Here is a 15,572-nt window from a genome sequence, read left to right on the forward strand (position 1 = left end):
CTTGGGCCATCCTTCACTGCCCTCTCAGGCCACAGCAGAGAGCTGGACTGGAAGAGGAGCAACCGGGACTAGAACCTGGAGCCCATATGGGATGTCAGTGCCACTTAACCAAGTGAGCCACGGCGCTGGCCCCGAGAAATCATTTCTAAGGTAGAAATCAAGAGTAGAGTTATGAATTTGTGAATCTGAATGCATTTGAGTGAAGATGTCCCCTAAATAAGAAGTCCAGGACTCTGGGTAGATATCACAGCTAGAAGTGTATGTCAATCACTCACAAAGAGGTGGTTTATAAAGCCTGCCAAATCGAATGCAGCTGATAGATTAAAAAAAATACGAGAACAAAAACATGTCCCATTGAATTTGGCTAAATGGTTCTCAGTAAAGTTTTTCTGTTGGGTAAATAAGGGCAAAAATCCATGAGTTCAGGATAGACAGGGAGAATAAGACAGGGCGATAGTGAACATTTTCATAGTAAAATTACAGCAGTTAGGGAGGTTATGGTGTAAAGAGTGAGTTTTTTTAGGGGGAGGGATATAAACAGAGCAATGAGAAAAGATAAAAAGGAATAAGATGTTGCGAGGAAATGATTCCTGGAGTCACTCCCTTGAGTATAGAAATGTGCTGGGGTCTAGTCAACAAGTGGGGCAGCTCATCCTTAGGAACAGCAGGTAAGACAGCAAACAGCGATGGGCATGCTGGAAATGGGAAACTGGGCACACGCAGAACTTCCTTCTGAAGACTGTATCTCATTTCCTAGGAAGGGAAGAAAAGATAGGGGCAGTGGTGGTGTTTTATTTTGAGGAAAGGAGAGAAGGAATAAAGCACTTCTTGAGGACAGTGGGGGATATGATGGACTGGGGTACAGAGAGGATTGCTGGGCTGTGTCAGGGCTCGCCTGAGGTTGGTGGCCATGATTTAGAATACGTCCAGTCCACCGGGCTGGGCAGTTTGTTTCCAGCACAGCATGTGTGGAGGATTCCCAGACTGGGGATTCTCTAGTCAGTTTTATGGGCAAAATAGATTCCATAGGCTGCTGAGGACACTTCAGGGGAGTGATCACAAAGATAAGCTATGGATTTTAATCTGGATGTGGGGAAAGTGAGAATTGCATTGGCTGGAATAGGTGGCAGCTTGGAGGTGCTGTCAGCTCCTGGGAAGCCAAATCTTATCGTGAGGTGCTGGGACTGGGGATGCCTGAGCTCTGAACAGAAACCACCAGGGAATGACTAAGATAGCAAACAAGGTCCTTGTAATGGAAATGCCTAAGAGAAAAAAATGAGCCACTAGAAAGGATATTTATAGTGTAAGAAAACAGTTGCTGACTGATTACGCCTTAGCATCCACTACTTCAGTTTCACACACACGAAAAATGAGAATACCTTTAGTTTTGAACTCTTCATATGTGAAGACATATTTAAAAGACTAAGGACACAGAAATAGTTTCAAACTACTGATTCCATTTTAAGTACATACCAGCTGCTGCAGCCTAAGAATTAAAGTAGGGCATTTTAATTTTCATTTTAAAGGAAAAATAAAACCACATTTGGTTCTGGGAAGATGGGGTGTGGTGAATGTGTAAGAATAGGTAGGATAAAACTAGAAGAAAGGGGCAATTCTGAAGAAAATGGGCAATAGCAGCAGCGACGTATGGAGCATTCAGTGTCTGGAGTGAGATCCACAGCCGAGAGTCAAGTGTTTTTGGAAGAGCATCTTTGCTTCCTTTGTGCTGTCTGTTCCTTCTTAATCAGGGGATGAGCTGAGCATGAACAGCTCACCGAGTGTCAGTGAAAGATACTGTCAACATTGAGCACAACATTTACAAATTCCATACACATTGGACAAACCTTGGCATCTGTTTCTAAAGGATCGTTTAAAACCCAGCCTTTGTGAGGGTGGTAGAGCAACTGCAGCAGCTCCTTATGTACTGCAAAAGACTAGAATTCAACAACTTTCAGGTGCTTTTTCCAACAGACTATTATCAGTATTTTTCATGATAGATGTTTTTAATGAAGCCCCTGGGCAAGTTGTCAAAGTGTACACGTGTCATTTTCCATGTCACCCTTTACAAAGCACAGTGGAAGCTGCATGGGGGTTAGCACTGCCTGCACGCCCCCCTCCCCCCCACCCCAGCCAACAACAACAACAACAAAAGACCAGCCCTTTGCTGCCTTTTATGACCATACCCATAACACCTTAATTATGAGATATTTCCTCCTGAGTGTCGTGTTGTCAGCCCACAAGGAGCACAAATACACCGACGTACCAAAACTGTCTGGTGACAATACCTATTGTTCGGGTCTCAATTTTCTGCCTTATGAGAGTTTGTCTTTTTGACATGTTTTCATTCTAGAAGCATTTGGAAAGTGCTATAAAGAAACTATTTTGTCTCTCAGCTGGAGCAAAGATAGTTTACTTAAGAATTCAACAACCTCAACAATTTCTTAAAACCCTGCAGTAAGTTTTAATATTGACAGGAACATACTTTGTCCAAAGTGTTTAAAAGACCACAGCTTAAGTGTTTGCCTTTTTATAAAAAGATAAAACCTACATATAACGCATTTGTTGAATTAACAGTTTTTTCATAATTAACTGTTATAATTAATCTGGTATAATTAACATTTTTTTGGGCCAGTGCTGTGGAGAAGTGGGCTAAGCCACTGTCGGCAGCACTGGCATCCCATATGGGTGCTCATTCGAGTCCCAACTGCCCCGCTTTTGATCCAGCTGCCTGCTAATGTGCTTGGGAAAGAAGCAGAGGATGGCCCAAGTACTTGGGTCCCTGCCCCAACATGGGAGACCTGGATGGCACTCCTGGCTCCTGCCTTTACTTTGGCCATTGATCCCCTTGGGGAGTAAACCAGCTGATGGAAGATCTCTCTCTCTCTCTCTCTCTCTGTCTCTCCCTTTCTCATTTCTCTGTTTTCTCTGTCTTAACTCTATAACAAACTAGAAAAAATACATTTTCTAATTTGTTCTAGAGTTTAAGGCAAAAAGGATAGAACATGTTTCTTCATTTCTGTTGCTTTTTCTCTATGTTTTTGAAGCATCGATGCATTGATATGTATTGAAATGATGCTGTGGGCCTGCGCCGTGGCTTAACAGGCTAATCCTCCGCCTTGCGGCGCCAGCACACCGGGTTCTAGTCCTGGTTGGGGCGCTGGATTCTATCCCGGTTGCCCCTCTTCCAGGCCAGCTCTCTGCTATGACCCGGGAAGGCAGTGGAGGATGGCCCAAGTCCTTGGGCCCTGCACCCCATGGGAGACCAGGAGAAGCACCTGGCTCCTGGCTTCAGATCAGCACGGTGTGCCGGTCGCAACGCGCCAGCCACAGCAGCCATTGGAGGGTGAACCAATGGCAAAAGGAAGACCTTTCTGTCTCTCTCTCTCTCACTATCCACTCTGCCTGTCAAAAAAAAAAAATCTTAAAAAAAAAAAAAAGAAATGATGCTGTGTAGCAGATATGAGTATATAATTACTAGTTTGTTATTCATTGATATTATAAGAATAAAAAGGGAGATTGGGATGATGGTTTCTTGGCATGGATTAATACGTCTGTACAATAATAGGTACAGCTCAGATTTTTCCCCTTTTTAAAATGCTCTGACAGCAGAGACACAGGGACACAGGGGGAGACAGAGGTTTCTCATCTACTGATTTACATCTCCAGTAGCTGGGGATGGGCTAGGCCAAAGCCAGGAGCCAGGAACTCAGTGTGGCAGGGACCTACCTACTGGAGACATCCTCTGCTGCCTCCCTCCCCACCCCTGCATGTGCATTAGCAGTAAACTGTCATCGGAGAGCCTCAAATACATGATGGCTCAAAAACAGCACACGTCCTTGGGGGCCCGTGCTCTTGGGGAAGAGCCTGGGAAGGTGTAGCTTTGTGTGAGGGCCTGGGAACCCAGCGTATTCAACGTAGCTTTTGAACAGTTTCTCTGAGGGCAGAAGTAGAAAGAACTGCTGACAGTGGGGGTTACCAAGGCTCAGATGTGAAAGTGGTGCTTTTGATACATACTTAGATGGAGTCAGGCCCAAGGCTTAGGAAAAACAGAAAAATTACTTTTGCTATCAGCCAGACGTATCTTTTTTATGTCTATTTTTAAGGCATAGTTGATATGCAGGCCTTTATAATCATTCCAAAAATGTCATTTGCAAATAGTACAATCCTTATGGGTTAGTGAATATTAAGCACATTTAAAACATCTACAAATACTGCATAGGTGTGACAATAGCAAGGCTCTGTTATTGAATGTCTATTCTTCCTAAGAAGAATACTCAGGAAATGCTTACTCATATGGCTCTATAATGGATGTGCTATTGCTGTCTTGTCTTTTTCTTAATTTGGTGTGATCTGTGGTTCAGTTTTTGGATCCTGTATGATATTTCCTTGTATAGTCAGCTTTTTTGGTGTAAATTAAACCTGCAATTGCCTTGTCAGAGTTGATATACAAATTGCAAGGTATTGAAATTCATGCTATGTGGTTGAAATCTTAGTCTTTAACAGAAATCACATTCCTTCTTCATGACATGACGGTACTTCTAGAGTATGTTAAATATTGAAGATATGACATCCTTTTAAATTACAACATTCCATTCATTCAATAGAATGCTTTTATTAAACACACACTATGTACCGTGCACATTATTAGGCACCGGGAATACAAAATATTAATGCTATAAGAAAACTTGGGACAAAATGTATAAAATCAACAGAGTAATCAGAGAACGATGTGAAGAAAAATAAATATCTCTGCATATCTTTTGAGGTAGGGACATGTTTTCATAATGACTTGACATATTAAGAAAACAGTTTCTGATTCACGGATAATTTAAAGACACCTCCATTGTAATTATTTAAAAACACATTATTTCCTGGACATAATTATACTCCTTGTCCTTCAGTATGTGTGGTTTCAAAAATCAGGCAACTCAATGGATTTAGAGCGGAGCTGTGAATTCCCTCCTCACATAATTGTTTACCAGAATAAAATGTAAGCAAAGAAGTCAAGAAAACACAATAGCATTAGACAAAAAGTGCCAAGTCTCCTATTCTGATTGAAAGCAATATTTAGTAAAAGGAGGGACTTTGACTTTTTAAAATTTTCTTTAGTTTGTTCCATGAGAATGCCAGAACTCCTGTCTTTGCTTAATGAGAAAGGAGGTGAAGATTAAATGTATGTAAATAAAATCCTGCAAAACAACCTTGACTGTAACGTGCACACACACACACACACACACCAGCAGAGACACATCAAGAGCGAAGTTAACAGGTTTGGAGAAGAAGCAGATATTCTTTCCTTATCACGTTTGGATCCCACCCAAGGCAGGAAATAAATCCTGCACTTCATCCACTTGGTGACTCCCAACTGAAAAGAGGTCTCATGGATATATTGAGAGGTGATTGTCTTCAGCAGCACCGAAAACAAAGAGACAATAAAAATGACCGTTTTGTACAGGGGGTCAGAGTGCAACCTCAGGTAAAATTAGATCTTCTAGGGGAATGACGTTCAGTTTCGCGGAAGGGACATCTGAAAACTAGAGTAACAAGAAGCAATTGTTGGTTGCCACAGGCTAGTGAGGGGAGAGGCAGCAGTGGAACATCAAAGAGGGCCAGGTAATTTTTGTTGTGATGGAAAAGAATATTGGGATTGTTGTGTTGTTAACACAAGTATCTACATTTGCCAAATTCATTGAATGAATATTTAAAGGGGTTGCATATTATAGTGACACAGTATATCTCCATACATCTGCTTAAAAATTAAACGAATCCCAAATTGACATGTTAACCACAAAAGGACTGGCAAGAGTCTATGTCAGTACAGATATTTGTAAGAGTTCTAAAAACAAAATATGGGGAGGAAAAACTGATAGAGCAAAACTTCTGTAATATGTAGGATTACCCTAAGGACCATCCACAAGTTCAGTGCCACGGTTAGGAGACTTGTGTTTGGCCCGCAGCAAAGTGCAGATAAAAAGACTTTTAAATTCTAACAGAAACCTTTGCAAGGGGCTAAAGTGACTCTAGATAATTACTACACAGATAAGAGACTTAAGAATATGCAAGAGAACTTAGGACTGTGCAGGAGAAAATGAGGAAGTATAAAATGTATCTAATCAAATAGCCTTGACTGAATTAAACGGTTGGCAGAAATAAAATAGTCTAAGGCATAATAACTGTTTTATTTTCCTGAGTAGATTGTAGACAAAGTATAGAGGTGCACAAAGCAGTTTAAAATGGACAGGCAGGTTAAACTACCATTTATGATGCTGGTATCTCATATAAATACCAGTCCCAGAGTAGGCTACTGCTCCGCTTCCAGTCCAGCTCTCAGCTAACGTGCCCAAGAAAGACATTGAAAACGGTGAGTGTGTGTGAGCCTGCCACCCACATGGGGGACCCCAGTGGAATTCCTGCCTTCAGCCGGCCACTGCAGCCATATGGGGAGTGAATCAGCGGACAGAGCTTTTAATCTCTCACAAGTGTGCACGCTATTCTCTCTCCCTCCATCCCTCTCCCTCTCTGTAATTCTGCTTCAAATGAATAAAATAAATCTTTTCAGAAAATAAAAATAAAAACTTCATACAACTTTAATTATATCAGATAAAATGTGCCATAAGACAAACATACTGAATAAGGTAGGAAGGTCATTTTGCAGAAATAAAAAAATTTAGTTCATCAAGAAATTATAAAAATTCTGCATTTTATGTATCATGCAAAAAATGATTTTGAAAAGAATCCCCAAATTAAGATATTTCATTGGGAGGGCCTTTATTACTGTTTCAATTTCTGTCTCAGTTATGGGTCTCTTTAGGTTTTCTGTCTTCCTGGCTCAATTTAGGTAGGTTGTATGTGTCCAGGAATCTATCCATTTCTGATAAGTTTCCCTGTTTGCTGGCATACAAGTCCTTGTAGTAATTTCTGATGATTCTTTTTATTTCTATGGTGTCTGTTGTTACGTTTCCTTTTTCATCTCTGATTGTATTGATTTCAGTCTTTTCTCTTCTTTTTTTTAGTTAGTTGAGCCAATGAGGTGTCAATTTTGTTTATTTTTTCAAAAAACCAGCTCCTTGTTTGGCTGATTTTTTGTAATTTTTTTTGGATTCAATCCTGTTGATTTCTTCTCTGATTTTAATTATTTCTCTTCTCCTACTAGATTTGGGTCTGGGTTGCTGCAGATTTTCTAGATCCTTGAGATGAATTGAAAACTCGTCTATTTGGTGCCTTTCCGATTTCTTGATGTAGGCACCTATTGATATATCTTTCCTCTTAACACTGCTTTTATTTTATCCCATAGGTTTTGGTAGGTTGTGCTGTTATCCTCATTTACTTCCAGAAAATTTTTGATTTCTCTTTTAATTTCTTCTATGACCCATTGTTCATTCAGGAGCATGTTGTTCAGTCTCCATGTGTTTGCACGTGCTCTGGGGATTCCTGAGTTGCCAATTTCCAATTTCATTCCTTTGTGGTCTGAGAAGCTGCATGGTATGATTCTCATTCTTTTGAATTTGCTGAGACTTGCTTTATGGCCTAGTATGTGGGCAATCCTAGAGAAGGTTCCATGTACTGCTGAGAAGAATGTAAAGTCCTTAGATGTAGGATGAAATGTTCTGTAGATATCTGTTAGATCCATTTGGGCTATAGTGTCATTTAAATCTACTGTCTCCTTGTTGATCTTCTGTCCTGTTGATCTGTCTATTTCTGATAGTGGAGTATTGAAGTCCCTCAGTACTATTGTATTAGGGTCTAAGTCTCCCTTTAAGTCCCTTAACAAATCTTTTAAATAAACCAGTGCCCTGTAATTAGGTGCATATACATTGATAATTGTTATATCTTCCTGTTGAATGGATCCCTTAATCATTATATAATGCCCCTCCTTGTCTCTCCAAACAGTTTTTGTGGTAAAGTTTATGTTGTCCGATATTAAGATGGATATGCCTGCTCTTTTTTCATTTCTGTTGGCATGGTATATCTTTTTCAAGCCTTTCATTTTCAGTCTGTATGTATCTTTGTTGGAAAGATGTGTTTCTTGTAAGCAGCAAATAGATGGATTTTGTTCCTTAACCCAATAAGCCAATCTGTGTCTTTAATTGGACAGTTCAGGCCATTAACGTTCAATGTGACTATTGATAAGTAGTAACTTTGCCCTGCCATTTGCCAAAGATATTTTCTAGTATATGCTTTGAATTCCCTGTGATCTTTGCTGTGAGGTTTCCTTCCTTTAACTTCTTTCATATTGATGACCGGATTCACGGCTGAATTCTACCAGGCATTTAAAGGAGAACTAACTCCAATTCTTCTCAAACTATTCAGAACAATCAAAAAAGAGGGAATCCTCCCAAATTCTTTCTATGAAGCCAGCATCACCTTAATTCCTAAGCCGGAGAAAGATGCAGCATTGAAAGAGAATTACAGACCAATCTCCCTGATGAACATAGATGCAAAAATACTCAATAAAATTCTGGCCAATAGAATGCAACAACACATTAGAAAGATCATCCACCCAGACCAAGTGGGATTTATCCCTGGTATGCAGGGATGGTTCAATGTTCGCAAATCAATCAATGTGATACACCACATTAACAGACTGCAGAAGAAAAACCATATGATTATCTCAATAGATGAAGAGAAAGCATTTGATAAAATACAACACCCTTTCATGATGAAAACTCTAAGCAAATTGGGTATGGAAGGAACATTCCTCAATACAATCAAAGCAATATATGAAAAGCCCACGGCCAACATCCTAATGAATGGGGAAAAGTTGGAAGCATTTCCGCTGAGATCTGGTACCAGACAGGGATGCCCACTCTCACCACTGCTATTCAATATAGTTCTGGAAGTTTTAGCCAGAGCTACCAGGCAAGCAAAAGAAATTAAAGGGATCCAAATTGGGAAGGACGAACTCAAACTATCCCTCTTTGCAGATGATATGATTCTTTATTTAGGGGACCAAAGAACTCTACTAAGAGACTATTAGAACTCATCGAAGAGTTTGGCAAAGTAGCAGGATATAAAATCAATGCACAAAAATCAACAGCCATTGTATACACAGGCAATGCCACAGCTGAGGAAGAACTTCTAAGATATATCCCATTCACAATAGCTACAAAAACAATCAAATACCTTGGAATAAACTTAACCAAGGACGTTAAAGATCTCTACTATGAAAATTACAAAACCTTAGAGAAAGAAATAGAAGAGGATACCAAAAAATGGAAAAATCTTCCATGCTCATGGATTGGAAGAATCAATATCATCAAAATGTCTATTCTCCCAAAAGAAATTTATAGATTCAATGCAATACCAATCAAGATACCAAAGCCCTTCTTCTAAGATCTGGTAAAAAATGATGCTGAAATTCATATGGAGACACAGAAGACCTCGAATAGCCAAAGCAATCCTGTACAACAAAAACAAAGCCTGAGGCATCACAATACCAGATTTCAGGACATACTACAGGGTAGTTGTTATCAAAACAGCATGGTACTGGTACAGAAACAGATGGATAGACCAATGGAACAGAATAGAAACACCAGAAATCAATCCAAACATCTACAGCCAACTTATATTTGATCAAGGATCCAAAAGCAATCCCTGGAATAAGGACAGTCTATTCAATAAATGGTGTTGGGAAAATTGGATTTCCATGTGTAGAACCATGAAGCAAGACCCCTACATTACACCTTCCACAAAAATTCACTCAACATGGATTAAAGACTTAAATCTATGACCCAACACCATAAAATTATTAGAGAGCATTGGAGAAACCCTGCAAGATATAGGTACTGGAAAAGACTTCTTGGAAAATACCCAAGAAGCACAGGCAGTCAAAGCCAAAATTAACATTTGGGATTGCATCAAATTGAGAAGTTTCTGTACTTCAAAAGAAACAGTCAGGAAAGTGAAAAGGCAACCAACAGAATGGGAAAAAATATTTGCAAACTATGCAACAAATAAAGGTTTGAAACCAGAATCTACAAAGAAATCAAGAAACTCCAAAACATAAAAATAAACAACCCACTGAAGAGATGGGCCAAGGACCTCAATAAACATTTTTCAAAAGAGGAAATCCAAATGGCCAATAGACATATGAAAAAATGTTCAAGATCACTAGCAATCAGGGAAATGCAAGTCAAAACCACAATGAGGTTTCACCTCACCCCGGTGAGTATGGCTCACATTCAGAAATCTACCAAAAATAGATGCTGCAGAGGATGTGGGGAAAAAGGGAAACTAACACACTGTTGGTGGGAATGTAAACTGGTAAAGCCACTATGGAAGTCAGTCTGGAGATTTCTCAGAAACCTGAGTATAACCCTACCATACAACCCAGCCATCCCACTCCTTGGAATTTACCCAAAGGAAATTAATTTGGCAAACAAAAAAGCTATCTGCACATTAATGTTTATTGCAGCTCAATTCATAATAGCTAAGACCTGGAACCAACCCAAATGCCCATCAACAGTAGACTGGATAAAGAAATTATGAGACATGTACTCTATAGAATACTATACAGCAGTGAATAAGATGGAGGAATCTGGAAAACATTATGCTGAGTGAAATAAGTTAGTCCCAAAGGGACAAATATCATATGTTCTCCCTGATCGGCGACAACTAACTGAGCACCAAAGGGGAAACCTGTAGAAGTGAATTGGACACTATGAGAAATGCTGACTTGATCCGCTCTTGTCCTGACTGTTGATGTGCAATGCAATACTTTACGCATTATAGTATTTTTTTGTTGTAGTACTATTGTTTGAACTCTGTAATTAACACTCAATTATTCTTAGGTGTTAACATTTTAACTGAAAAGTGATCCCTGTTAAATATAAGAGTGGTAATAAGAGAGGGAGGAGATGTACAATTTGGGACATGCTCAATCGCACTTGCCCCAAATGATGGACTTAGAAATGTGCCAGGGTATTCCAATACAATCCCATCAAGATGGCATATACCAATGCCATCTCACTAGCCCAAGTGATCAACTTCAGTTCACAATTTTTCACACTGATAGGTCTAAGAGTCAAAGGGATCACACAAACAAGACTAGTGTCTGCTAATACTAACTGATAGATCCAAAAAGAGAGAGAAGGATCTAACATGGGAAGTGGAGACACAGCAGACTCATAGAATGGCAGTTGTCCTAAACAACACTCTGGCCTCAGAATCAGCCCTTAAGGCATTCGGATATGGCTGAAGAGCCCATGAGAGTATTTTAGGCATGGAAAGCCAAGACACTCTGGCAAAAAAAAAAAAAAAAAAAAAAACAACAACAACAACAAACAAAACCTAAATGAAAAATCTCTGCCGTCAAAGAAGGCATCAAAGAAGGCCATCAAGGAAGGAGGTACCTTTCTCTGAAGGGAGGAGAGAACTTCCACTTTGACTATGACCCTGTCGGAATAAGATCGAAGTCGGCGAACTCTAAAGGCTTCCATAGCCCTGGCAACTCATGACTAGAGCCTAGGGAGATTACTGATGCTATAAACAAGAGTGTCAAATTGTTAAGTCAACATCAGGCATCACTGTGTACTTACGTCCCATGTGGGATCTGTCCTTAATGTGTTGTCCAATGTGAAGTAATGCTATAACTAGTACTGAAACAGTATTTTTACACCTTGTGTTTCTGTGTGGGTGGAAACTGATAAAATCTTTACTTAATATATACTAAATAGATCTTCTGTATATAAAGAGAATTGAAAATGAAAAAAAAAAACCTGGTGTTAAATTGGAAATTGCATAGAAAATTAATCAATTTTTAAATAATATCATGTAGGATCTCTGTCATTAATGTGCTGTACACTGTGATTTAATGCTATAACTAGTACTCCAACAGTATTTTTCACTTTGTGTTGTTATGTGGGTGCAAACTGTTGAAATCTTTACTTAATATATACTAAACTGATCTTCTGTATATAAAGAGAATTGAAAATGAATCTTGATGTGAAGGGGAGAGGGAGCAGGAGAGGGGAGGGTTGCGGGTGGGAGGGAAGTTTGGGGGGAAGCCATTGTAATGCATAAGCTGTACTTTGGAAATTTACATTCATTAAATACAAGTTTTTAAAAAAAGGTATTTCAAATACTGCTGGCAATTATAGACGTGTCATATAGAAGAAAAAATATAAATGTATAATTAATTTGAAAAATATAATTTAAAACTTGATTTTTAGAGGTTTACCATCTTTCTACCACAAAAAATTACAGATTACCTTCAAGCATATGTGAAGTATTCAAATGCTGACAAAATAATAAGACCTATTTTTTTGTAAGTGATACATGTACTTCATGTTTCTCTGCCACAAAGAAGCACATAACGAAACCAATAGATTATTGAACAGAACACTCAAACATTCTGAATTTTAAAATCACATATTGAAAGAAAGGTCATAAATCAAAGGAGAAAACATAGTGAGTAATTTGCAAGTGCTTAGCAATAGAGGCCTGTGTTGTGGTGCAGTGGTTAAGCCATTGCCTGTGGTGGCAGCCTCCCTCTGAGAGTGCAGGTTAACACCCCCATTGCCTCCCTCCCTAGCAGCTCCCTGCTCTCGTGCCTGGGAAAGCAGCCGAAGATGGCCCAAGTACTTCAGTCCCAGCCACCTGTGTAGTAGACCTGGATGAATTTCCAGGTTCCTGGTTATGACCTGTGCCAGCCTTGGGTGTTTTGGCTATTTCAGGAATGAACCAACATTGGAAGATCTCTGTCCCTCCTTCTCTATCACTCTGCCTTTCAAAATAAATAAGCAGTCTTTATTAAAAAAACTTAGAAATAAATATTAAAGCAATAATTTAAAAAGTTACTTTTAATATTTATTTTAGGAAGGAAAATACTAAAATTAGTAAATATATTTGTAATGATATGACAACGTCATTACTTATCAATAAAGACTTTGAATGTAAATGGTCTAAATTGTCCAATTTAAAGACATAGTGTGGCCAAATGTTTTAAAAATAAGACACATCTATATACTGCCTACAAGTAACATACTTCACCAACAAAGATACACATAGGCAGAAAGTGAAATGTCGAAAATGGATATTTCATTCAAAAAGAAGTTACAAAAGGGCAGGAGCATCCATCCTAATATCAGACAAAATAGACTTTAAGACAAATTTGTCAAAAATGAAAAGGAATGGCATTATGTGATGATTAAGTCAATTGAACAGGAAGATATGCTATAGTAAATGCAGAGGCACCCAATTACAGGGTACCTGGCTATTTTAAAAGAAATGTTAATGGAACTAAAGAGAGATATAGGCTCTAATACTATAATATAGGGGACTTAAACACACAACTTTCATCAATGGACAGGTCGATTAGACATAAAAACAAATAAGCAACAGAGCTAACCCAACGATTGACCAAATGGACCTGTTCAATGCTACATAGCATTTCAATCCACAGCTGCAGGGTACACTTCTCTCATCAGTGCGTGGAGCTTTCTCTAGTACAGACCATATACTAGGCTATGAAACAAGTCTCAATAAATTAAAAAAAATGAAAGTGTACCATGTATCTTTTCTTGCCATGATGGAATGAAGCTGGAAATGAACAATTTAAGAAACTCTAGGAAATGTGGAGAACAGCATGCCCTTAAGTGAACAGTAGGTCATAGAAGAAATCAAAAAGAAGTCAAAAATTTTCAATAAATAAGTGAAAATGACAACATAACATATAAAAACTTATGGAATACAGTAAAAGTAGTGTTAAGAGGAAAGTTTATAGCAATTAGTGCCTACATCAAAAGATTGGAAAGACATAAAATAAATGATCTAACGGTATGTCTTATAGACCTGGAAAAGCAAGTATATACCAAACCCAAAATTAGTAGGAGAAAAGAATTAATAAAAATTAGAGAAGAAATCAAATTGAAATACAAAATAATATACAAGTATCAGCACAACGAAGACCTCACATTTGGGAAAAAAAGTAAACAAAATCAATAAAACATTTGTGTAACTAACCAAAAAAGGGAGAAGGGCCAAATTATCAAAATCAGAAATAAAAAGGACATGTTACAACCGATCACAAAAAAATAAATGCAATAATCAAGAATTATTACAAACAATTATAAGCCCAGCAAATTGGAAAATGTAGAAGAAATAGACATATTTCTGAACAAATGCAATTCACTGAATTGAGGTACGAAGATCAAAGAACTGAAATAAAATAATAAGCAAGACAGGGATTGGGCCAGTCATAAAGACACCCCCAACTAAGTGGAGCCCAGGAATGGAAGGCTGCACTACAGAATTCAACCAAACTTTTAAAGATAAACCAATCACAATACTTCTTAACTACTCAAAATAATTGAAATAAAGAAAATCCTTTCAAGTAATTTCTATGTGGCCAGCATCACCTTAATTCCAAAATGAGAAAAATACACAACAAAGAAATAGAACTATAGAACAATATCCCTGATGAACATAGATGCAAAAATCCTCAACAAATTTCTAGCTAATTTAATCTATAACAAATCAAAAAGCTCATCCATCCAGATCAAGTGGGATTTGTACATGGGATACAAAAATGTTAAACATACTTTAATCAATAAACATAGTACATCTAAAAAACTGAAGAATAAAAAACCATACTATTGTCTCATTAGATGCAGAGAAAGCACTTAATAAAACAATATATTCTCTTTATTATAAAACCTCAAGCACACTGAGGAATAGAAGGGATGTACCTCAAAACTCAAGGCCATGTATGACAGACCCACAGCCAGTATCATATTGAATAAGGAAAAACTGGAAGTATTTTCACTAAAATCTGGAACCAATAAGGAGGCCCACTCTCATCATTACTATTCAATATAGTTCTGCAAATTTTGACCAGAGCAATTAGGCAAGAGAAAGAAATCAAAAAGGGATACAAATTGGAAAGGAGAGAGTCAAATTATTGCTGTTTTTAGGTGATATATACATATATGACATATACATATATATGAACCAAAATACTCCACTAAGAGATTATTGGGACTTGTAAGAGAGTTTGGCAAAGTTGTAGGATATAAAATCAACACACAAAAAAATCAGTAGCATTGGTATACACAAAAAATGCCAAGGCTGAGAAATAACTTCTATTTTTATGACAGGCAGAGTTAGACAGTGAGAGAGACAGAGAGACAGAGAGAAAGGTCTTCCTTTACCATTGGTTCACCCCACAAATGGCCGCTAAGGCTGGCATGCTGCGCTGATCCGAAGTCAGGAGCCAGGTTCTTCCTCCTGGTCTCCCATGCGGGTGCAGGGCCCAAGGACCTGGGCCATCCTCCACTGCACTCCCGGGCCACAGCAGAGAGCTGGCCTGGAAGAGGAGCAACCGGGACAGAATCCGGCGCCCCAACCGGGACTAGAACCTGGGGTGCCAGCTCAGCAGGCGGAGGATTAGCCTAGTGAGCCGCGGCACTGGCAGAGAAATAACTTCTAAGATCAAACCATTCACAATAGGGACAAAAAATGAAATACCTTAGTACAAATTTAACCATGGACATTAATCTCTACAATGAAAATTATAAAACATTAGGAAAGAATTGGAAGAAGACACAAACACAAAATTGACAGGTCTCCCATAT

The sequence above is a fragment of the Lepus europaeus genome, chromosome 8 (genome assembly GCF_033115175.1).
Source record: "Lepus europaeus isolate LE1 chromosome 8, mLepTim1.pri, whole genome shotgun sequence".
Taxonomy (NCBI): Eukaryota; Metazoa; Chordata; class Mammalia; order Lagomorpha; family Leporidae; genus Lepus; species Lepus europaeus.